Source organism: Leptonychotes weddellii, chromosome 8 (assembly GCF_054177405.1).
Source record: "Leptonychotes weddellii isolate Sample4059 chromosome 8, ASM5417740v2, whole genome shotgun sequence".
NCBI lineage: Eukaryota > Metazoa > Chordata > Mammalia > Carnivora > Phocidae > Leptonychotes > Leptonychotes weddellii.
Genome location: NC_138376.1, coordinates 91,382,919 through 91,403,275, shown reverse-complemented (window position 1 = coordinate 91,403,275; position 20,357 = coordinate 91,382,919). Strand labels below are relative to the sequence as shown.

The 20,357-nt window shown below is 37.2% G+C and overlaps 1 long non-coding RNA gene and 1 other non-coding gene across 3 annotated transcripts in view; one reads left to right on the top strand and one right to left on the bottom strand.

The window, feature by feature from the left end:
- The window catches only part of LOC145722862 (uncharacterized), a 376,891-nt gene that overhangs the window by 159,095 nt on the left and 197,439 nt on the right, over positions 1–20,357 (bottom strand). For both annotated transcript variants that reach the window (XR_014147437.1, XR_014147436.1), the window contains exons 2-4: positions 17,114–17,166; positions 9,345–9,420; positions 6,451–6,545 (exon numbers count right to left, since the gene is read on the bottom strand). This is a non-coding gene — a long non-coding RNA (uncharacterized LOC145722862). The remainder of the gene's footprint in view (positions 1–6,450; positions 6,546–9,344; positions 9,421–17,113; positions 17,167–20,357) is intronic.
- LOC115943241 (small nucleolar RNA SNORA72) lies at positions 13,017–13,143 on the top strand. The gene has a single exon (XR_004077843.1). It is a non-coding gene; the product is annotated as a small nucleolar RNA SNORA72 (small nucleolar RNA).

Genomic DNA, 20,357 nt, shown 5'->3' with positions numbered 1-20,357 from the left:
CCTGGGTGGCTCAGTTGGTTAAGCGACTGCCTTCAGCTCAGGTCATGATCCCAGGGTCCTGGGATCGAGTCCTGCATCGGGCTCCCTGCTCTGCGGGGAGCCTGCTTCTCCCTCTCCCACTCCCCCTGCTTGTGTTCCCTCTCTCGCTGTGTCTCTCTCTGTCAAATAAATAAATAAAATCTTTAAAAAAAAAAAAAAAGAATCAGACTTCAAAGCACCTATTCCTACTGCTGAGTCAAGAGTCCCTTAAACCATACCTGTGGTCTCATGGGCAGTTAGCTATCTAGGACTACTAGCCAAAGAAGAAAAATTATCTGCTGCTTGATGGCTGTTGACCTCATCCAGAAGTGGACATCTTCCCCATCTGTGGCAGTCTGAAAGAGAGTCCTAAAGGAAAACATTCCCAGGGGGCAGATTTTAAGGTAGTATATTTGGTTTTCCACTTTTTGTGGAGGGAGAGATGTTCTATGATATGGATCCCTAATGACTCTTGGGAGAAACTAATGAGATGCCTAGTCCATCAGAGACTTGAAAAACAAGCTTAGAGGACTGATGACAAGGAGTTCTTGGGAAGAGGTATGTGGATAGACTTCTTGGAATAGTCATGAAATATTAAGACTTAACTGACTGAGACACCCCTCCACTCCCACATTTTTTAAACACACCTTTAAGTACACCCTTGGGGCCTAACTCCTTTGCTCTATTCTGGAGATATGACTGATTCTCAAACATTTCCTCCCAGGTGGTCTGCCTGGGATGGCCTCCCAGGGATGGTCCCCAGTATGTATTACCCAGCCTCTAGGACTATAAAAGCGGGTCTTTTGGAAGTGGGGCTGTGGAGATCTACTGGTCTTGCTGCTACCCAAGACAGCTTCTGTCCATAAGTCCCCTTAATAAACCATTTCTCATCAAGCTATACTGGTTAGTCATTTTTGTCAGTCTTAAGAGTTCCTTCAGCCTTTGGAAATCATTTTGCATATACCTCCTTTTCATAGAACAGCATGAAACTGATTCTTCCTTAGATCCTGGAGAGACTGTGGCCCTACTGATATTTGGACTTCAGACTTCTAGCCTCCAGAACTGTGCAAGAATAAATTTCTGTTGTGTTAAGCCACCCAGTTGGTAGCACTTTGTTGCTGTGACCATAGGAATCTATATATACTCTCATCTGTGCCCTTTTCACTGACATTCCACAAAACATCACCCTCAACCAAACAACTTACTTTATAAAGAAACAAAAGGAGCAATGGGCTTATGTTTAGGGAATTCACTGGCCTTACCACATGTGCCATCATCTAGAAGCAGATGGCGTAATGAAGGCTCAGCTATGGCATCAACTGAGGATGGTGGGATTATGGTTCTGTAAACCAGTGACCAATATATGATACTGTCCCCCCATTCTACCCCATGCTCAGGTCTAGGAACCAAAGGGTAGAAGTGGGAGTAGCCCTTCAATACGAAACCTGAAATATTCTGTGTTAAGATTTTTTTTTTTCCTATTCCTGTACTGTTAGGTTCCATAAAATCGGAATTACAAGCTCCTAAGAGAGTGATGCTTCCAACTGGAAATGGAGTCACAATTCTATTATATTGAAAGTTAACTCTTCCTTTTACTTTAGGGCTCTTATGCCACTGAATTGACATGCAGAGATGGAACTTGTAATATTGTTGGGGTAATCTATCCCAATTGCCAAGGGGGACTGTACTGCTGCTACTGAATAGGAACAAGAAGGGATATGAAGGGAGTCCAAGAGATTTACCAGTAATTCGCCTATTACTCCCATTATAAAATTTTATGGTAATCTTCAGAAATTCAATAAAGGTAAGTATATAAAAGGTTCAAATTCTATGAGAAGAGATGTTAGAGTTACCCCCACTGCAAAAGGATCCAACCAGGCAAAGCACTGGCAGAGGTAAGAGAATACAGGGGGTTGTGGGGAAAGGAGGTCCCAAAGATCAAGGCCTTAGCACCACTGCAAGGGCAGTCTGAGCAGAGGGTCAGGAATTTCATAAAAGCATAAGATACTTGAAAACAGCTGTGGCATGGAGGCTATGAGCCACCAAGAGATGAGAACAGCTGGGTATAGCAGTTCAAATAAATGTGAATCAGATCTTCCCCTCTTAGGGATTCTGTGGGCATCTTAGAAGAGGAAACCGGGGTCCTGCCCGTCAGCAGGTGTAAGACGGATAAGATTTAGGGACTCTGATGGTTAGTTTTTTCTGTCAACTTGGCTAGGCTTCAGTACTCAGGTATCCAAACAAACACTAATTTAGGTGTTCCTGTGGAGGTGCTTTTTAGATCAGAAGAACAACTACAATCAGCTGACTTTAAGTAGAGGAGATTATCCTTGATTATGTGGGTGGATCACTCAATCAGTGGAAAGGCCTTAACAGCAAAACTGAGATGTCCCTGAAGAAGAAACTTGGCCTCAAGACTACAGCAGTATCAGTTCCTCCTGAGAGTTTCCAGCCTGCCCGGCTGCCTTTCAGATTTCTGACTTGCCAGTCCGGAGTCATGTTGCCATATGTATATACGATATGATATTTTATATATCATATATATATAATATTATATATTATAATATAATTACATAAAATATAAATATATTTTTGAAATACATAATATATATAAAATAAAATAATGGGGGTGGAGGAGAGAGAGGGAGAAATTCCCCTGAACTGTCCAAAATAAATGTATTTAACCCTGAAGGAAGCCTACCACAGGTAAGTAAATATTAAGTACACCTGGTAACATTGCTTTAGGAATGTTACCCAAAGAACTGGAAAAGTAAAGTGAATTTAGAACAAACTCGCATTTTAGGAATTACTACCTAATTCAAAGTTTCTCAAATTTAAACCATGCATGGAACTTCTTTGAAGGCAAAAATATTAGACAACTCAATATTATTTAAATTATTTACTTAATATTATCTATATACATACTTACATAAAAATAGGTATAAAGTTCTTATGCTTTTACTCTTACCGAGCTAAATATCTAAATAACTTTATAAGTTAAAAGATAGCAAAACTACAAAACCACTGAAGTTGTAATTTAAAACATTAGTGTGGCAATATGACACATAATTATTTGTTTATTCAGTTTGTATTTTTTAACTTAAAACGAATTGGTAAGGTTATTTTCATGGAAAAGACATGTTTTACATAGGTCATTTAGAACATGATAGACCATCATTTGAATCTTTGTCATGGTTAATGTTAGTTATTTTTAGGCAATTCTTTTTAAACACTGATGTATTATTTTGATTAACCAATGAATTAAATAAAGTGCTCCAAATTACAAAAATTGGCAGCAGTATTTCAATATCATTCAGTAAAAAAGTCTTCACTGTGGATTTACTATGATAATGACTACTAATGAGCTTGGGCAACTTACTAAATACAGAGACAGAACTCATGAACCCTTAATTCACGGGAGGAACATAGAACTGTCACGATGAGAGGTATTCTGAATTAGACATGCATAGACTAGAGATAGGCTCTATTTTATGCTGGAATCTTCTGGATACAAGGAAAAGAGTCAACTCAACGCACTTCAGCACTGGAGGCTCTACCTCTGTCCTCATGGTGAGGGTGGAATCAGGAACTGGGGAACAGTTAGGATCTGGGATAGCCATTCCATTAAGTGTGTCTCTCTCTGCTTTCCTCTCTCTCTTTTCTTGTCTCTCCCCCTAAACGACAGATGTATCTGCCTCTATTTCTGTATATGTGTGTCTGTCTCTCTATGTCTGTCATTGCCTGCTTTTGGTCTCTGTCTCCCATGCCACCAAGTCTTTTTTCTGCTTCTGTCTTCATGTCTCTATTACCTTCCCTCTGTGTTGTCCAGATTTATCTACCCATTTACATGTCAGTCAGATTGCTACTCCCTGTTCTGGCTTAACATCCTTTATAAATTTAAATGCTGACTAGGGAGAGTCCCAACTCCAAATTTCTAGGAGAAAAAACCTGACTGACCACACAGACTATTGACGTCAAGCTGTGGCTGGTTTGAAGTGGCTGTCACATGGGTGGCTGTCCACTCAGCAGTGGCTGTTAGAACACGCTCTCTGAAAAGGACATGGGTATTATAGGAAACATGTCTGCTTAAATGTCTATTAAGGGTCCAAAACATCAGTTTCTCCTAGCAGCTATTCATTAGGGTACTTGAAGTATCCAGTTGATTTTGACTTTAAAAATAGTGTCCAGGGGCGCCTGGGTGGCTCAGTCGTTAAGCGTCTGTCTTCGGCTCAGGTCATGATCCCAGGTCCTGGGATCGAGCCCCACATCGGGCTCCCTGCTCTGCGGGAAGCCTGCTTCTCCCCCTCCCACTCTCCCTGCTTGTGTTCCCTCTCTCGCTGTGTCTTTCTCTGTCAAATAAACAAAATCTAAAAAATAAAAATAAAAAAATAATAATAAAAATAAAAAAATAAAAATAGTGTCCAAAAACCAATCTGGGAAATTATACCATAGGCACAAAAATAAAAGGCATTTAAAAATATAAAAGAGCCCCTGACATCTCCTAGAAAGAGCTGAATGGTCCAAACCACAGAAACTATTGTATGTTCTACCAACAGACCATTTTTAAAGACACTCACTTGAAGCACTTAAAAGGAGAGCTGAACTTCAGGACTTGGGATAGAGACCATAACTACCAAAGAATGTGTTTTGTCCTTGTACTTTTTGTGGGAAAAGAGCACGGATAAGACTACTTACTCCTTAAAAATTTAACATAATATTATAAAATTCTTCTATGAACACTGCCTCTTGTAGTACTTTTATTTATACACATCAGTAGAATCACTAAGATTGCTTCAAGTATAAAAATTTTAAAGTGTGAAATTATATCCTCATTAAAAATTAATGTTTACTAGACATAGGCAAGATGGGTATAAAGCTTATAAACAGAGCTGATAATATTAGAGAGAAGGGAAGATGAGATTAAAATTAATACATAGGGAAAGCATAAAATAAAGCTGAGCTTTACCAAGGGCACAGAAAATTGGGGGATTATGGCTGTTCAATTGAGGTAAATCCTTCTAGAAAAGCTAGAGGGAGTCTCTCAAAAAATGAGGACACTTTGGGAGAAAACATCAATAAATATATGGTAAGAGTATGAGTGAGAAAAAGAAGAAAAGTTGGAATGGGCTTTCATTCAGCAGCAAGAAAGAAGTGCTAAGGATTTGCACAAAGCAGTAACTGGAGTTTTGAAGGAGTTTTAAGAGAGGGTAGATTAAGGCAGCAAGTTGTGCAAATTCATTTGGGAAGAATGTATGGCATAAGCTGAATGATGGAGTGCCAGGGACTCTAACTTTGTCGCTACAATCAGCATGGAAGTGTTCAGCACCGAAACACACCAATCAGCCCAGGACCTACAGATGTGCTGTGTCCATTCCCTGGTGCCCATCACAGTAAGCCGCACACAGTGCCCTTATCCTGCAATCGAAATCCACCTCTCATTAAACCCTGATTTCTGATTCTGTCAAGATGCCAGATCTCAGCGACGCAGGACATAAGAGACACTTGCTGTCCCGTCCCCCGCCCTAGATAAGACTCTGCTGAAGTGGCTCCTTGTGGGTCAGAAGGCAGGGAGAGAATGAACTAAAAAGAAACAATGAGAGAGAGGAGGAAACTACCAGGCACTGCCGGGAGGAGATGATGAGCGAACCCAGAATTTGAGGCTGATGTGGGGGGGAAGATGAGAACCGTGATGGGCAAAAAGCAATGGGGAGAGTAAGAAGACATAGGAGAAACACTTGAGGAAAAAAAAGGAAAGGGGGGATGTCAGAGAACAAAAATTAATAAAAAACAGACAAAAAAAAAAAAAAAAAGGAGTTAACAACAAAACCACCAGAAAAGCAAAGCAAGTGAGCTAAGGAAGGGAACAAGAGGAGACTCTGTATGGACTGAATCCTTTTGACCATCTCTGGCCAGGGTTACTGTTGCAAATCCACAATTTATCTGGCTAATCAGCAAAACACAAGTAAAAGAGAATGAGAGAAATAGAAACCTCTGCATAGAAGCCTAAGACTACCCCCTTTGATAATCAATAAAAAGGCATCAATATATCTATTTTAAAATTATTCAATCATATAATTTGCTTGCATTTGGAAACTACCTAACTTTTGAAATACATGACTTTCAGTGAATAGTCTATCCTTCCACATGTGACCAGTAACTAGCCTACTAGGCTTACTGCTCCATACCAGTGTAACATGAATACTTCATTAATTTTTTAAGGGCAACAAATCACAAGGACTTTAAAGGAATTAATAATCTGACAGTGATATTAACTCAAGATTCTTCCTCACCCTCCTCATCATTAAATATAAACACAGTGACCAACAGCAGAGTGCTATGGAGGAGCTATGGGAAAGTAACTTTTGACTAAAGGAGAATAATAAAATCTCTCAAGAACCCTGTGCATTATTGGTTATGTCATTTATCTCTTACCTGGAGTTCAGTGCTGTCTCAGACGGATTATGTTCACAGGTTATGCTTTCAAGGCCGTGTCTCCCAGGTAGTATTTGATGAGTCCTTCTTGGTACCTGTTAAGATTTATCTGTAAGAGATGGCATACTGAGAACATTTTATATCCCTTCTATGTTACTAATGGCATGGCATCGATACTGAATAATCATTCAAAAGCTTAGAGCCATGTTTGCTTAGAGACCCCAGCTGAAAGATGATCTACAAAACTGTTTACAGTTTTTACAAGGTCCTTCTTACTCCCTTTTCATTTTATTCATTTTGCTTAATGATTTAAAATAGGAGGTAGAAACTTTTTAAAGAGTCCCATGGGGTGTTAAGATTAATGGGTTTCAGATGTTCGTTGATGTATATGTTTCATCTTTCAGAAAATCCGGTTTGAGTAAGAACTTGATTGATTGGGGGAGAAACAGTCCACTATCTCCTCAGAGACTATGACACTCAGGGAGGCAAATAGGCAGAGGGACTGAAAGGAATTTGAGCAACCAAAAAACTGACTGAGCCACCCAGGGACCCCTAGGGATTAGTATTCTTTAAAAGAGACCCCACAGAGATCTCTAACTCATCCCTATTCCACCATGTGAGGACACAGTGAGAAGGTGCCATCTATAAAACAGAGGGTGGGCCCTCACAGACACTGAATCTGCCAACCCCTTGACCTTGGACTTCTCAGTCTTCAGAAAAGTGAGAAATACATTTCTGTTGCTAATAAGCTATCCAATCTGTAGTATCTTTTTAACAGGAGCCCAAATGGACTAAGATCGTCAAAAATATCAGGGTAAAGATTTTATTTTTAGTTAGGTTGGTATGAAATATTCCACACTGGATTATACACGGATGGCAGAAAAACTGGAACATAAAGATAAGCAAATACAATCAGATAAGAACTAACCATAATGTCACTATCCAGACAAAATCAACACTAAGTTTTTGGCCAATTTTTTATTTGTGTATATATTTTTAAATAAATATGTCTTGGGGCGCCTGGGTGGCTCAGTTGGTTAAGCGACTGCCTTCTGCTCAGGTCATGATCCTGGAGTCCCTGGATCGAGTCCCGCATCGGGCTCCCTGCTCAGCGAGGAGCCTGCTTCTCCCTCTAGCCCTCCCCCCTCTCAGGTACTCTCTCTCTCTCTTTCTCGCTCTCTCAAATAAATAAATAAATCTTTAAATAAATAAATAAATATGTCTTTATATTATTTGAGAACCTGCTCTTTTCTCTCAATAGGATATCACAAATATATTCCCTATGAATAAATATAATTCCTATACTTTCATTGTTAATAAATATGTATGTTATATATTCTATTCTACTTGTAACCTATATAAAAATTAGACATTAGGGGTGCCTGGGTGGCTAAGTCGGTTAAGCGTCTCCCTTCAGCTCAGGTCATGATCCCAGGGTCCTGGGATCGAGCCCCACATTGGGTTCCCTGCTCAGTGGGGAATCTGCCTCTCCCTTTCCATCTGCCTCTCCCCCTGCTTATGATCTCTCCTGCTCTCTCTCTCTCTCAAATAAATAAAATCTTATTTAAAAAATCAGATTTTAAGTTATTTGACAGTATTATTTTTTCAAAGAGTACAACACTGTTAATCTAGAATTTTTAAAGAAAAACTACTCTAAATAAAGAAAGCACCAGTTAACTAACACTGAAAATATTAAGCAGAAATTTAGAGATCTCAGTTGTCCTGACCTTAGTACAAAAGGCAGATGTTCAAATATGTGTAAGAAAGAGACCTTGATCTAAAGGAACATTTGTGGTATATTTCCCTAAAATATTATACCCCGTCCATTTTTAAATGGAAGCCTCCTATCATCATTTAACCATTTCTTGATGAACTATAACCAATGACTACTTGCCACCTATCAATATAATGAGAATGCTTTTCAATTCTGGGGTTGCTGTTCTTATTGTCTCTGTTCTCTAACTGCCTTACTACCTTTTAGCTGTTTTTTCTAATTCTAATTTATCATGGGCTGAGACACTGGAGACCTAAACTCATTAACATGTGTATGTTAAGTAAGCCCCAATAAATCTATGAGGGAAGTATTGGAGTCAATGAATATCAGCCATTGGCTTTATATATCATTTTCACTGATATTAGTTTATATAATATTTATGAAAACATGGAGATACGTATTGGGTATTTTATGCTATTACAGAAAAGGAATCTGAGACTTAGAGAAATGAAATAACTTGCCCAATGCTTTCTAGCTGTAAAATTGCAGCATAAAAGCTCAAACCCAATTCTTCTCATTCTAAATCAACTCTTAGAACTTGTTAAATGCAATTTCAGGTTTTTTTCTTGCCCCTGGCTAAGGGATTGTAATCCAGAGCAAAGTTTCCTAAAACATGCTTCATCAAACACAAAGATACCAGGTATAGGTATTATGCAACAAAAGAGGAAAACAGTGGATCAAACAACTTGCTAGTGTGCCTCATAAACCTCCAAAAGCAGTCTTTTCATAAATACTTGGACCTCACAGTGACCCTCTGTAACAACAGACCTCTTCAGGCTCCAAGGAGCAAACTATAGAAATAATGTCCCAGTGGGGCAGGAGTGGGGGAGGGCGTTCACCTGACCAGGTAAGTAAGGCCTGATAGTCTTAGTCTTTGCACTCACTCTTCACTTACAGTCTGTTAATATAACAGAGATTAAAATGTAAATTCTGGAAAAGCTTGATGTTTGTGTGAACTGTTGATAACACAGAAAAATTACTTCAAATGAAAGGGACAGACAAATCTTTCAGGAATCGCCACAGAATACACCTAGAACCTGCTATGAATAACAAGTTTAAATTCACAGAGAACACATATCTAAAACGGAAACTATTACGCTGGATTTGGAATTCAACGCACCAGGACAGCAGACCGTGCTACTGTTGTCCATAACCTCCCCCTGTGATATGACACACCGTCCTTAGATCTTCATGATCTGTAACAAAAAGAGAATTCCCAATGTAATTTAACCTTCAGAGATTGCATAGACTACACATATTTGAGCAATCCCTCAAAAACTCAACATATCACTTCTAAAGTAGCTAAGTCTATTTGTAGTTTATTAAAATATTTTTAGGAAGTAGCACCATTTTAGAATAATAACAGGGAAAGTCATCATGTAGTCCATGAAATAAAAGATTTTCTGAAGGGAAACACTTCCCCAACTTGCCTTCCCAATAAGGTTTTGCATCATGGAAATATTCTCTGCAAAATGTTTCCAACAACATCTGTGAGTGGAAATTTTGCTAAGCATTTTATGTTTATTATCATATTTAATATTTAAAACAGCCCAACGAAGTAGGTACATCATAAATAATCTCCAACTTTACAAATAATAAAATTGAAGTTGAGAGAGATTAAATTTTCTGAGTAGGCATAGCTAGGATTGGAAGCCAGCCTACCTAATTACAAAGTACTTTCCTTCACCCACCTCTCTGTGTAATGCTCATATTCAGTTAACTATTTCACATATTAAATATATATAACACCCCAACATTCCTATTTAAATCATACAGTAGCCACAGAAGGTTTACAAGGAAGAATGTATCTTCAGTAAGATTCCCCTATTTTACCTTAGCAAGCTTCTTATGACATCAAAACATCCCTTCCTTCACTTTGACCTATAACTAACCTCCACTCTTCAATTGGAAATCAAAAGACCATGGCATCTCATGATTTCTTCTCTTTTGACATTTCTGCTGTCTCATCAAGGCCTTTACAAATGGAACTTAAATACGATTAACTACAGTACAAGTTAAACCCCAAATAAAAACCAACGGGGCATGTATGAATGACGAAGCAAGCCAGCTCTAAAGCCCAAGATAGCTTTTTTTTTTTTAACTTTTTTATTATGTTATGTTAATCACCATACATTACATCATTAGTTTTTGATGTAGCGTTCCATGATTCATTGTTTGCGTATAACACCCAGGGCTCCATTCAGTACATGCCCTCTTTAATACCTATCACCAGGCTAACCCATCCCCCCACCCCTCTCCCCTCTAGAACACTTTACCAGAAAACTAGTAGATGACCAATCTGCAATTCTGGATTTCATATAAATTAATTTTAATTCAAAATTCAATAATTGGGGGGAGAGAAATATGGCTAATTTGGCCTTCAGGACAGAAGTTGGAAGTGATATAATTGAAGGAGTCTAGAAGGACACCCTATCAATCAATCCACCATTATTTATTGAATATTCTCCACCACTACCATTATGCCACATGCTTAGAATCCCAACCCTTGAGCTAACAATAGGGGTTAAATCATGACCAGAAAACAAACATGTGTAAAGGTGAACATATATTACTTGGACAGAGGATGGCAGTGACTCTTTGGTGACTATCATTACAGTAGCATAATATAACATGGGACCCCAGGGGGACAGAATGAAAGACAGGTAAATTATGATTAATTCTGGAGAAGTCACATCAATGGAGTGACGCCCTGTAGGACCAAAGATGCACCAGAGCTGAGAGTCTTAGTTCCAGAAGATAACATCATTGTATGGTACTGGGTACTAGGAAAGTGAAATAAAGGATAATGTTAAGAAAGAATACTGGGAACCCTGGCCAAGCTAACCTACAGCTAATGAGAGGTTTTTTGGGTGGTTTTTTTGTCCTCCATTTGTCTATGTAAGTTGGTAACTTTTTACAATGAAAATACATTCTGGCATTTGAAGCTGACACCTCACAGGTAGAAAAGAGTCCCTCCCTGTACAATATAGGAAAAGGTCACAGAGGTCTATTACATAAAACTGTCATCGTTATACATAATTAGAGCTCTTGTTCAAAGAGAATTACAAAGTGACAAGCATAGATTTCTCTGGTATCCCTCTCATCTGTAGAGTGCTTCATCTTCCAATAAAGCATGCCCTCTATCCTGTGGTATGCTAAGTGTTTAACAACCAGTTCTCCAAGGGAGAAATAATTTAATATAAAAGGTACTGCTTTAAGAACATTAGCACCCAATTTACAAATAATGACAACATATGTAATAACCATCATTGTAAATTCCATACCAAGGACTTTGGTGTGACTTTGTTTCTTACAAAATCTATTGTCACAAGCTTCTCCTTCCATTCTATCCCCGACAATAGTGCCACAAAGTTAGACTATGTATAAATGCTCGATTATGATCCTACTCCAAAAAGAAGTCTCTCATGTCACTGACAAATAAGTGGAGTTCTGATGTAAATGTTAGTTGATATTTTCTTTTGCATTACAGAGTGAGTCTAAAGTAAAACAACAAGGACGTTTGTCAGACTTCATTCAATTTTCACTGACATGAGCAATTTCTTTGCTGAATCAGATAGTGGTGTCATATACTAGACCAATATTTTCTCCATTTTATGAGCCATTCACAATCTAACAGCTACAGACACAAGAAAATTTTCAGTTTAATCTGCATTATTAATATTTTCTCCATTTTTTAAGTCCAGATAATGAACAAAGCAATAATTGTAGCATTTGTGATTTTCATGGTATAAATACTTCCATTATGGTTGGCTCCAAACTACCAACACAGAACTGTGAAAAGCAGATAACAGACATAGTATTTCTACCATACAGTCACCACAGATGTAAATAACATCAAAAGCATAGATAATAGTAAACGAGTAAAATAACTAGGAAGTGACAAGCCCAATATTTATTACCTTTGTTTTTAACAAAATGTTCAATAACAAGTTTATGTAATTTAATTTTTGATAATGGCTATTTAACAAAGAGCAAAATTGCTGTAAATTTAACAATGGACACTTTCAAGCCTCTATGAACTGGCCTCAGGATGTCACTGCCTCTTGCATCCTAACTACCAGGATTCTATTCTCTCTAGGTATATTTCCTTGGTTGCAGAATTGTTCTGGAAATTCCCTACTACTACCTCTTTGGTTTTTAAAAATTCTCATTATTATTTCCTGAACTGGAATAAAATCTGAGAGATAAGAAATGGAGGTAGGAAAGGTGGGTCAATTAACCATTAAACAGCAAATTGTGAGACAAGGCAAAGAGCTCTGGGGTGTGGAGTCAGGAACCCTGGGCCTGAGATCCAGTCCTGATATCTTAGATGTACCTTTTCAATCTGGAGCTTCAGAATTCTTATCTGTGAAGTGCAGTCCATAGCCACTTACTTCACATGTTTTTTGTGAAAAATACATAGGAAAAAAACATCTGTGGAAATGTTTTATAATTAAAATTTATGATGCAAAATAAATCATTTTATAATATTATTTATGCAATTTTTTCAAATAAGTTTAATCTTTTAGAACTTCTTTTTTTTAAGATTTTATTTATTTATTTGACAGAGAGAGACAGCGAGAGAGGGAACACAAGCAGGGGGAATGGGAGAGGGAGAAGCAGGCTTCCCGCAGAGCAAGGAGCCCGATGCGGGCTTGGCCTGAGCCCAAGCAGATGCTTAACGACTGAGCCACCCAGGCACCCCTAGAACTTCTTTTTTTATAGAAATACCTACAAATAATACATCATATTATGTTTTAAACTTATGAATTTTTAATTAATTGATAAAATACTGCAAATATTCTTGCTGTTCTGATTTTGTAACAATCAGTTCAACGTTTGCTATATTAAGACCATGCATGTGTTCCCAGACCTAATTCTTTCCCTAGGTCTGGTTTTATAAACTGCTGGTGATAAAATCAAGTCTGATTTATATGATGCATCCCATGTGGGAAGGGTCTATGGCTCTTGGTATCTTCGATCAACCTCGAGAAATGACAGCACAGCTAGTTTAATAACTTTTGAAGATAACCACTGTTAATTTGATGATTACCAGTTTCCATTTACTGAATTGTGAAAATATTGTGTTTTATTTTCTAATATCATTAGAAGCATGCCAGAATAGAGTGATGAAGAGTAAATTGTGCAAAATTTTTCTTTAATAAAACTGGCCAGCACATGTTTTAAAAACATTGTATTATTTTCAGTTATTCTCTTTATAGCTTTGGTTTCAGTACACTCTCCTGAAGATGGGATTGGAGAGGATGAGGCAGCTGGATGTGGTAGCAAGTCTTCTGGGTTAAGAGCCATACATCCCAGTTTCCATGTTCCTGTTTTTGTAGAGGGAGTGCACTGAGTTCCTTTCCTGTACTAGGTTTTTAAGAGACTTAATTTTCATCATTCTAGTCTCAGGACACTGTTGACATTTGGTATTTTAAAATGTTTGAGAGGAAGCAAGTTTCAATACCCAAAATTTAACCAGAAGTGTATCTACCAAATCTGTAGCAAAGAGGATTAAATGAAATGAAATACGTCCCCACCCCCATCCAAAGTTTTGTCAAAGGCTGAAAAAAGTTCTACAGAACTTTAATGAAGAAGGATCTTTCCTAAAGGTGTGCCGTGGTTGGTGTAGAAGAAGTGTACTTGGACAAGTTCAGAATAATCCCAGGTCTTCAACAAGTTGCCCAGAGTGTGTTTTAATCCTAAAAGATACACAGTGAAGTATGTTCAGTGTTTAGAATTTTGGGAAACTGCATATTACCTCTCCCAAGTATGTTCCATAAAAACCTTTACCCACATCAGTTAATATCCTTTGGAACATTCAGCAGAATGAATTTGGGGAAAATAGTGATCCAGATACATCTTGATTTACAGAGCTGAATAGTGCTAGTAGCATGTACCCTACACAGTCTGTGCTGGGCTCTAAGGGAGGCTGCAAAAATGTCAGAAATGGCCATGTATTTTCCACTTTAGAATTAATCAATTCACATAGGCAGTTTTTAGTGGTCAATGACTGAGACATAGGAGACGAGGATGCCTTCAATATACTATCCAGAAATTTAAGTATTTAATGAACCTGGAGTCAGAAAACTCTACCTCTTAATAGCTATATAACAACTATGGGTGGGTCAAATTCCCACTTTCACAAGTGAGGGAATTGGTTTTTTCAAGCTAACATTACCTAATTTTAGTCTGTGTCTGATGTTATTCTAAGGTTGTGGCTGTAATTTGGAGAGCATAGCTGTTATGAACTGGAGTTTTCTTACTGGTTGTTCGGTTACTCAATATTTAGAATTTCTTTTTTGATAGAGGAAATTGGTCATATTTTAGATGTTTATTGCTACTTCATTACAATTGACAATTTATGATTGCAGACATGTTTCTGGTTTAGAAAAAATTTTGTATATATACAAAATAGGTAGGTTTGGTTATGAACATTTCCATTAAAGCAGATACCAAACATATTCAAGAGCTTGAATACAGGAATAACATTCAAGAAATCAGGATTTCACATCTAACCCAGGTTAAAAAAAATTATGACACAATTTTCAATTTCTCTGAGCCTCGTTTTGCTTATCTTACAACTGCAATGATTGAGCAAAATGATCTGATGTTCTTTCTAAATCTAAATTGGCCTTATTATTAGAGTCCCATTAAGTATTGACTCATTGAAGTGTTTATTTATAAAATGTTACTATCATTTGTGGATTTTAGATTCCTAAACTCACAATAGGACTTTACATAGGAACATACTGTGAAATAGGTCTTTTTCTTAGAAAGAAACAGTCCACAGCCCCTTTGTTATTATAGCTACACAGTGATGATTACTTTGCTTTTTAGTGACCGAGGTGTATAGAGAAGGGATATGAAAGTAGGCAGAAAATTATACGAAAAGCCACCTTCTCCAAATTAAAAAAAAAAAAAATGAAATATCTCTCAATATATAAGGCAAATGAAACACAAAATCTGATTTATTTCACTATATCTTAGTATTTTACCCTTAAAAACATACCAACTCCATGAAGATCTATAGAGTGTTTGAAAACACTTCCTTTTTTTTTTTCTTTTAATACCTAGCTCCAAGTCCTCTTGCTTCTAAGAGTTGATTCCTCACCCCTAACTGGTCCTCCAACCTGCCTCTTCCTTCTTCTAGGTCTGTCCCCTGGACATAGAGCTCCAAAATCCACACTTCATCGCCCATCTCAAGACATGTGCTTCCAATTCAAGCAAAAGGAAAACTAAAACAAACCAACAAAAATACAACTTTCCATACAAATAAGAATCACTTTCATGCAAGTGAATGTGGTAACTGCCTGGATCCTACAGGGTTAGGTACAGAAGTGAAAAACGCCACCTGAGTAATTCCTTAGATGATATAAGTCCTTCCTAGAACTTATTTATTACACAGTAAAGAAGAGTAGGATGTTCTTTCTGAAATATTTTTCTTGGGAACTCAAAATGTAAGCCTCCACAACTGACAGGGTAGCATTTTTAGATTAAGCCATGGGAAATCTAGCATGATTTACAAATACAACAGTCCAAGAATAACAGCCTTTCTGCCATCCGTGATTGGCACTGCTATTATAGATTCTATTACAATCTTATCTTGATGTCCAACAAAGCTATTCATTCAGCAACTAAGCTCACGTCAAAGACAAGGCAGAGTCTACTTATTTGCAGAATAATGTTTTTGAAAAACACAGTCTCATTGCTCAGACAGAACCTAGAGCGTACATGACATGGTGCAAGGTGCTTATGATAGAAGGTGGCAGGAAATGAAGTCGAAACAGAAATACCAGCTGAGAAGGTGTTTAATCTGAGGTGTGAGGTATTACATTCTAGCACTCTCTCTGACTGATATCAGGCATGAAGGGAAAAACTAGCTAAAACATAAGGGGAAAAGTACATGTAAGTCCCTTTGATGTCTGTGTCGGCAAAGCACTTCAGCTTTCACATCCAGTCTTCAATAAAACAGCTGAATTTCCTGGTTTGTAAATAAAGGAAGCTAAGAGATTGCTGAGTAGAGTCTGTCATACAGACTCTATGCAACTGCACTTCAGTGTATGCCTGAAACCACTCATCTCAATATTCATGCACACATATACATATACATACCTCTTAGAGCTATCTTATAAGTAACTCTACTCCTGCTTTTCATAAGGCCTGTAGTTTTCAAATAATTTTTGCCATGTAAAACTAATGGCACAAGGCAGAAACTGAAGGCCATGAGCACAGTGGTGATAAAGCCGATGCAGATGTCTCTGCATGTGGGATGATCGATAAAACACCTAACTGACTCCTCAGCAGGAGTGGGGGTCGAGACAACAGCAACAAACCAAAGGAGATTTTCTCAATGATTCAGAGCCTCCAAATCCATAAGAGCAGCAAAGACCTCTCAGAGACTAAAAGTGAGGCGGATAAATCTTAACACCAAGAGAATCTAAACCTCACTGGTCTTCTTAGTGGATTGTGTTGATGATCCACACAGCCCAGGTTTATAGAGAGCAATGCTTTCTCCATCTCCACCCTCACCAAAGATGCACATGTGCGCTTCCATGCTCCTCTGGACCTACTACCTGATACCATCTCCTACCAAGGGCTAATGGGGAGGGGCGGGGTACTTAGAAAGCATTCAAAGAAATTCATGCTTTTTAAGCAGGTCTATTCCATTCACCCAAGACAGCTGCATAGAACTCCAGAAACTAAGAATTGGGACTGATATCTGAGATGGTCTAAATACAATTCCACCCAAAAAGAGTCCCCTCAATTGCCATTCAGACTGTGGTAGTGTCTCTGCTTCAATGTCTGTGCCCTGCGTGCATTCTCAATAGACATGGAGATATGATGATGGTTCAAGTTTGGGCCACTGTAAATTTTAATGAAATTTACCTTGAGTTGTGATCTGGTCTCCTGTGGTTTTTACCTAGGGATTCTGCCTGGTCCTTGAAAGAGAGAGATAAGAGGTATTTTGTAAGAGATCATTAGTTAATTACTTTAGTTTTTAGTTCTAGAAAGTTTTTAGCATTGGCATTGAGTATATCAACACACAATTTTTAGGACATAAACTTTTTTAGAAAAATATCAGTCTCCTCATGTGGTGCCTCCCAGTTTATCTTTTCTTAAATATTACTGAAGGAAACTCTGCAACTGTGTTTCTAAGTCCTTTCTATAAATTATAGGGCAATTTATTAAAATTCAAATGATTTTGTTTAAATGAGATTAGTGTCTTTTATTGTTTCATAATGTATTTCAGACTTTATTCTACTTTTCCAGTTAGAAAACTAATTTTATTGATCTTTAATACGGAAGAGAAATAGCTGAGTAGAGAAGTACCTATCATTTAAAGTAATACAGCATCTAGGGACACTGTGGGCTGGTCTCGTCCTTGCCCAGCTCATTCTCTGCCCTCAGTAGCTTGTCACAATTCTCTTCTGTTCTAGCCTCTTACCTGTTTTCATATTCTTTCAGACCTCTGCCACTGTTTTACACACACATTCCATATATGGGGAACTTTAGAACCTGAATTCATCACAGCATTTTCTGTGAAGTGTCATTGATTTCTTTGTTGGCCTCCCCTTTATTTTCTTCCTAAGAATCATTAGCAGTATTACCATCAGATTTTCACATTTTTCATTTCAAGAGTACCTGGTTTTACAACGAGAATATCTCTTTTCTTCTCCCAACTTTTGGAGCCCAGCTTCTGTCAAATCTAGAGATATGCTTGACTGGGACTAATATTTCTTTACTTCTTTTTATGCATCCCAAGACATTTTCACTGAAGATTCCAATCACTTACACAACTCAACTCCAAAATTGCTTTATTCCATCCAAGCAATAAAGTCTTGGCAGGACTCTATGCTGTGACTATCTCTGTCGGATTTAGAATTCAGATGTGAGAGGGTTTCATGAATACACATATTAACACATGTAACTGGATTAAGAAATAAAGTCACTTTTTCTGACAGATAGTAAATCTGATTCGGCTGATTGGCTTGACATGAGGACTGCTTTGCCAAATAAGTAAAATAAACATTTTCCATAAATTAGCTAATTCTACAGTGCTGAGATTTTAACAACAGTGTATTGAAAGTTCATGAAAAGAAAGCATTTTATCAAGACTACTTATCATTAAATGTGTATCAAAACTAATAATAACAGCTACTGAATACATTTCAGTAAAAAAAGCCTTTTTGGTATACTTCCTATAAATTAAGGAATAAAATGACTCTCATGACAGGGTGATAAATCTTTTTGCAAGTCAGGACCAAAACTGAAGAGGACCTAATTGAATTGTCAGCTGATAGAGTAATAAAAATATTTTTGATGATAGATCACTGTATGAATTTTTGGCACATAACTTGGAATGAGTTCAAAGAATTGAGTGATATTGCTCTCCCAAAGCTCCTTCCATTTCTATCTTCTTATTTATGATAGTAAGTTTTTTCCAAGCTTACAAAAACATAGAATACAAAAATATAAAACTAATTGATGTTGAACCTTGCCTTAGTCAAATAATAACTAATATTCATCCAGGAGAAAATAGGCTATTCTTCTTAAGATATTCTTTTCAGTAATATTTTCTTTTTTATATTTAATAAGTATTTACCAAAATCTATAATATGTTGTTTTGATCAATTAGGTAATAATTTTCATGAAATTCAATCTAGAAGAAATTTTTTAACACTTAGGGCCTTATGGCCAGAAAAATAAAAGTAATTAAAAATTTATACAGGGGCGCCTGGGTGGCTCAGTTGGTTAAGCGACTGCCTTCGGCTCAGGTCATGATCCTGGAGTCCCGGGATCGAGTCCCACATCGGGCTCCCTGCTCAGCAGGGAGTCTGCTTCTCCCTCTGACCCTCCTCCCTCTCGTGCTCTCTGTCTCTCATTCTCTCTCTCGCAAATAAATAAAAATCTTAAAAAAAAAAAAATTTATACAATTATTTTTGTTGCAGAGAAATATGCTAGGTGACCAATAAAAGACTTTAAGAAGCATAAAAGTGTATCGTATTAGAGTAAAATTCACTGGAAAAATATAATGGAAATATGAGTTCAAAGAAGAAAACAAAACCTCAACTGAGTGATATTGCTATCCCAAAACATTTGCCAACTATTAAATAAGAACTTGTTTCTATATTTTTAAATGCATGTTTCTTGAATCACGGAATTTAATTGGAAGGGAAATCAAAGGTTGACTACGTAACTGAAACTGGTCTTCATACTTACTCGCTCGCATTATCAGAAATAATTCTGAATAATTTTGTATTCCCTCAAATATTAAATTGACTTCTATGTTTTTCCATCTTAAGTTGAAATGATTACCAAAGATGTAATTTCTGGCGCAATATAGATAATAACATTTAAAAATTTTTAAAGAGTTACATTCACTCTTCAAAATATAGCCAGGCAGAACGCAAACACTATGGCAATTTGATACTAGCATCACCTACGTCCTCCACACCATGGGTAAGCTTCTGCAGTATCTCTTCTCTTCTGTTATTCTCTTCTCTGTGCTTCCACCATGCTTCTGATATCACCTCTATCCTCTCAAATTCTGGTGGTAATTATAAATTTGCATTTATTTTGTACATTACAGATTATTTACTTACAACATATCTAGCACATAGTAGATGCTCAGTAAATGTTAGCTATTATGGTTATAATATTATCTTCCTTAGTAAATATTTCAAGTACACTTTATTATCAATTTCATACACATTGTTTTACATACATATCAAATTTTAAGTATTTTTCCATTTTTCCAAGAGTCCTGGGCAATTTGTTGTTTTTACATTTTTATGTGGACATTTTTCTTCTCCCTCTCAGATTGCTACTTGAAATATGTATTCAGAACTGGGATATTATCTCAATGACCATGGATATTATACACTCCAAAACCTTCATTTTATGGTTGAAATATTATCACAGAGTGACTTTTCACCTGATTGAATTAGACAAGTAGTTATTGACCAAGCTAGCCCTGGAAACTGGATAGAATTTAACACCCACTTGTTTAGCGGTCTCCTCTGGAAAATGAAAACATTATCACTGCTACTCCACTCTCTGGTTGTCTTTCCTATGCTTCGTTCAACTTGCCATCATATACCATTGCTTTTCGATTACCAAATTTTCATGG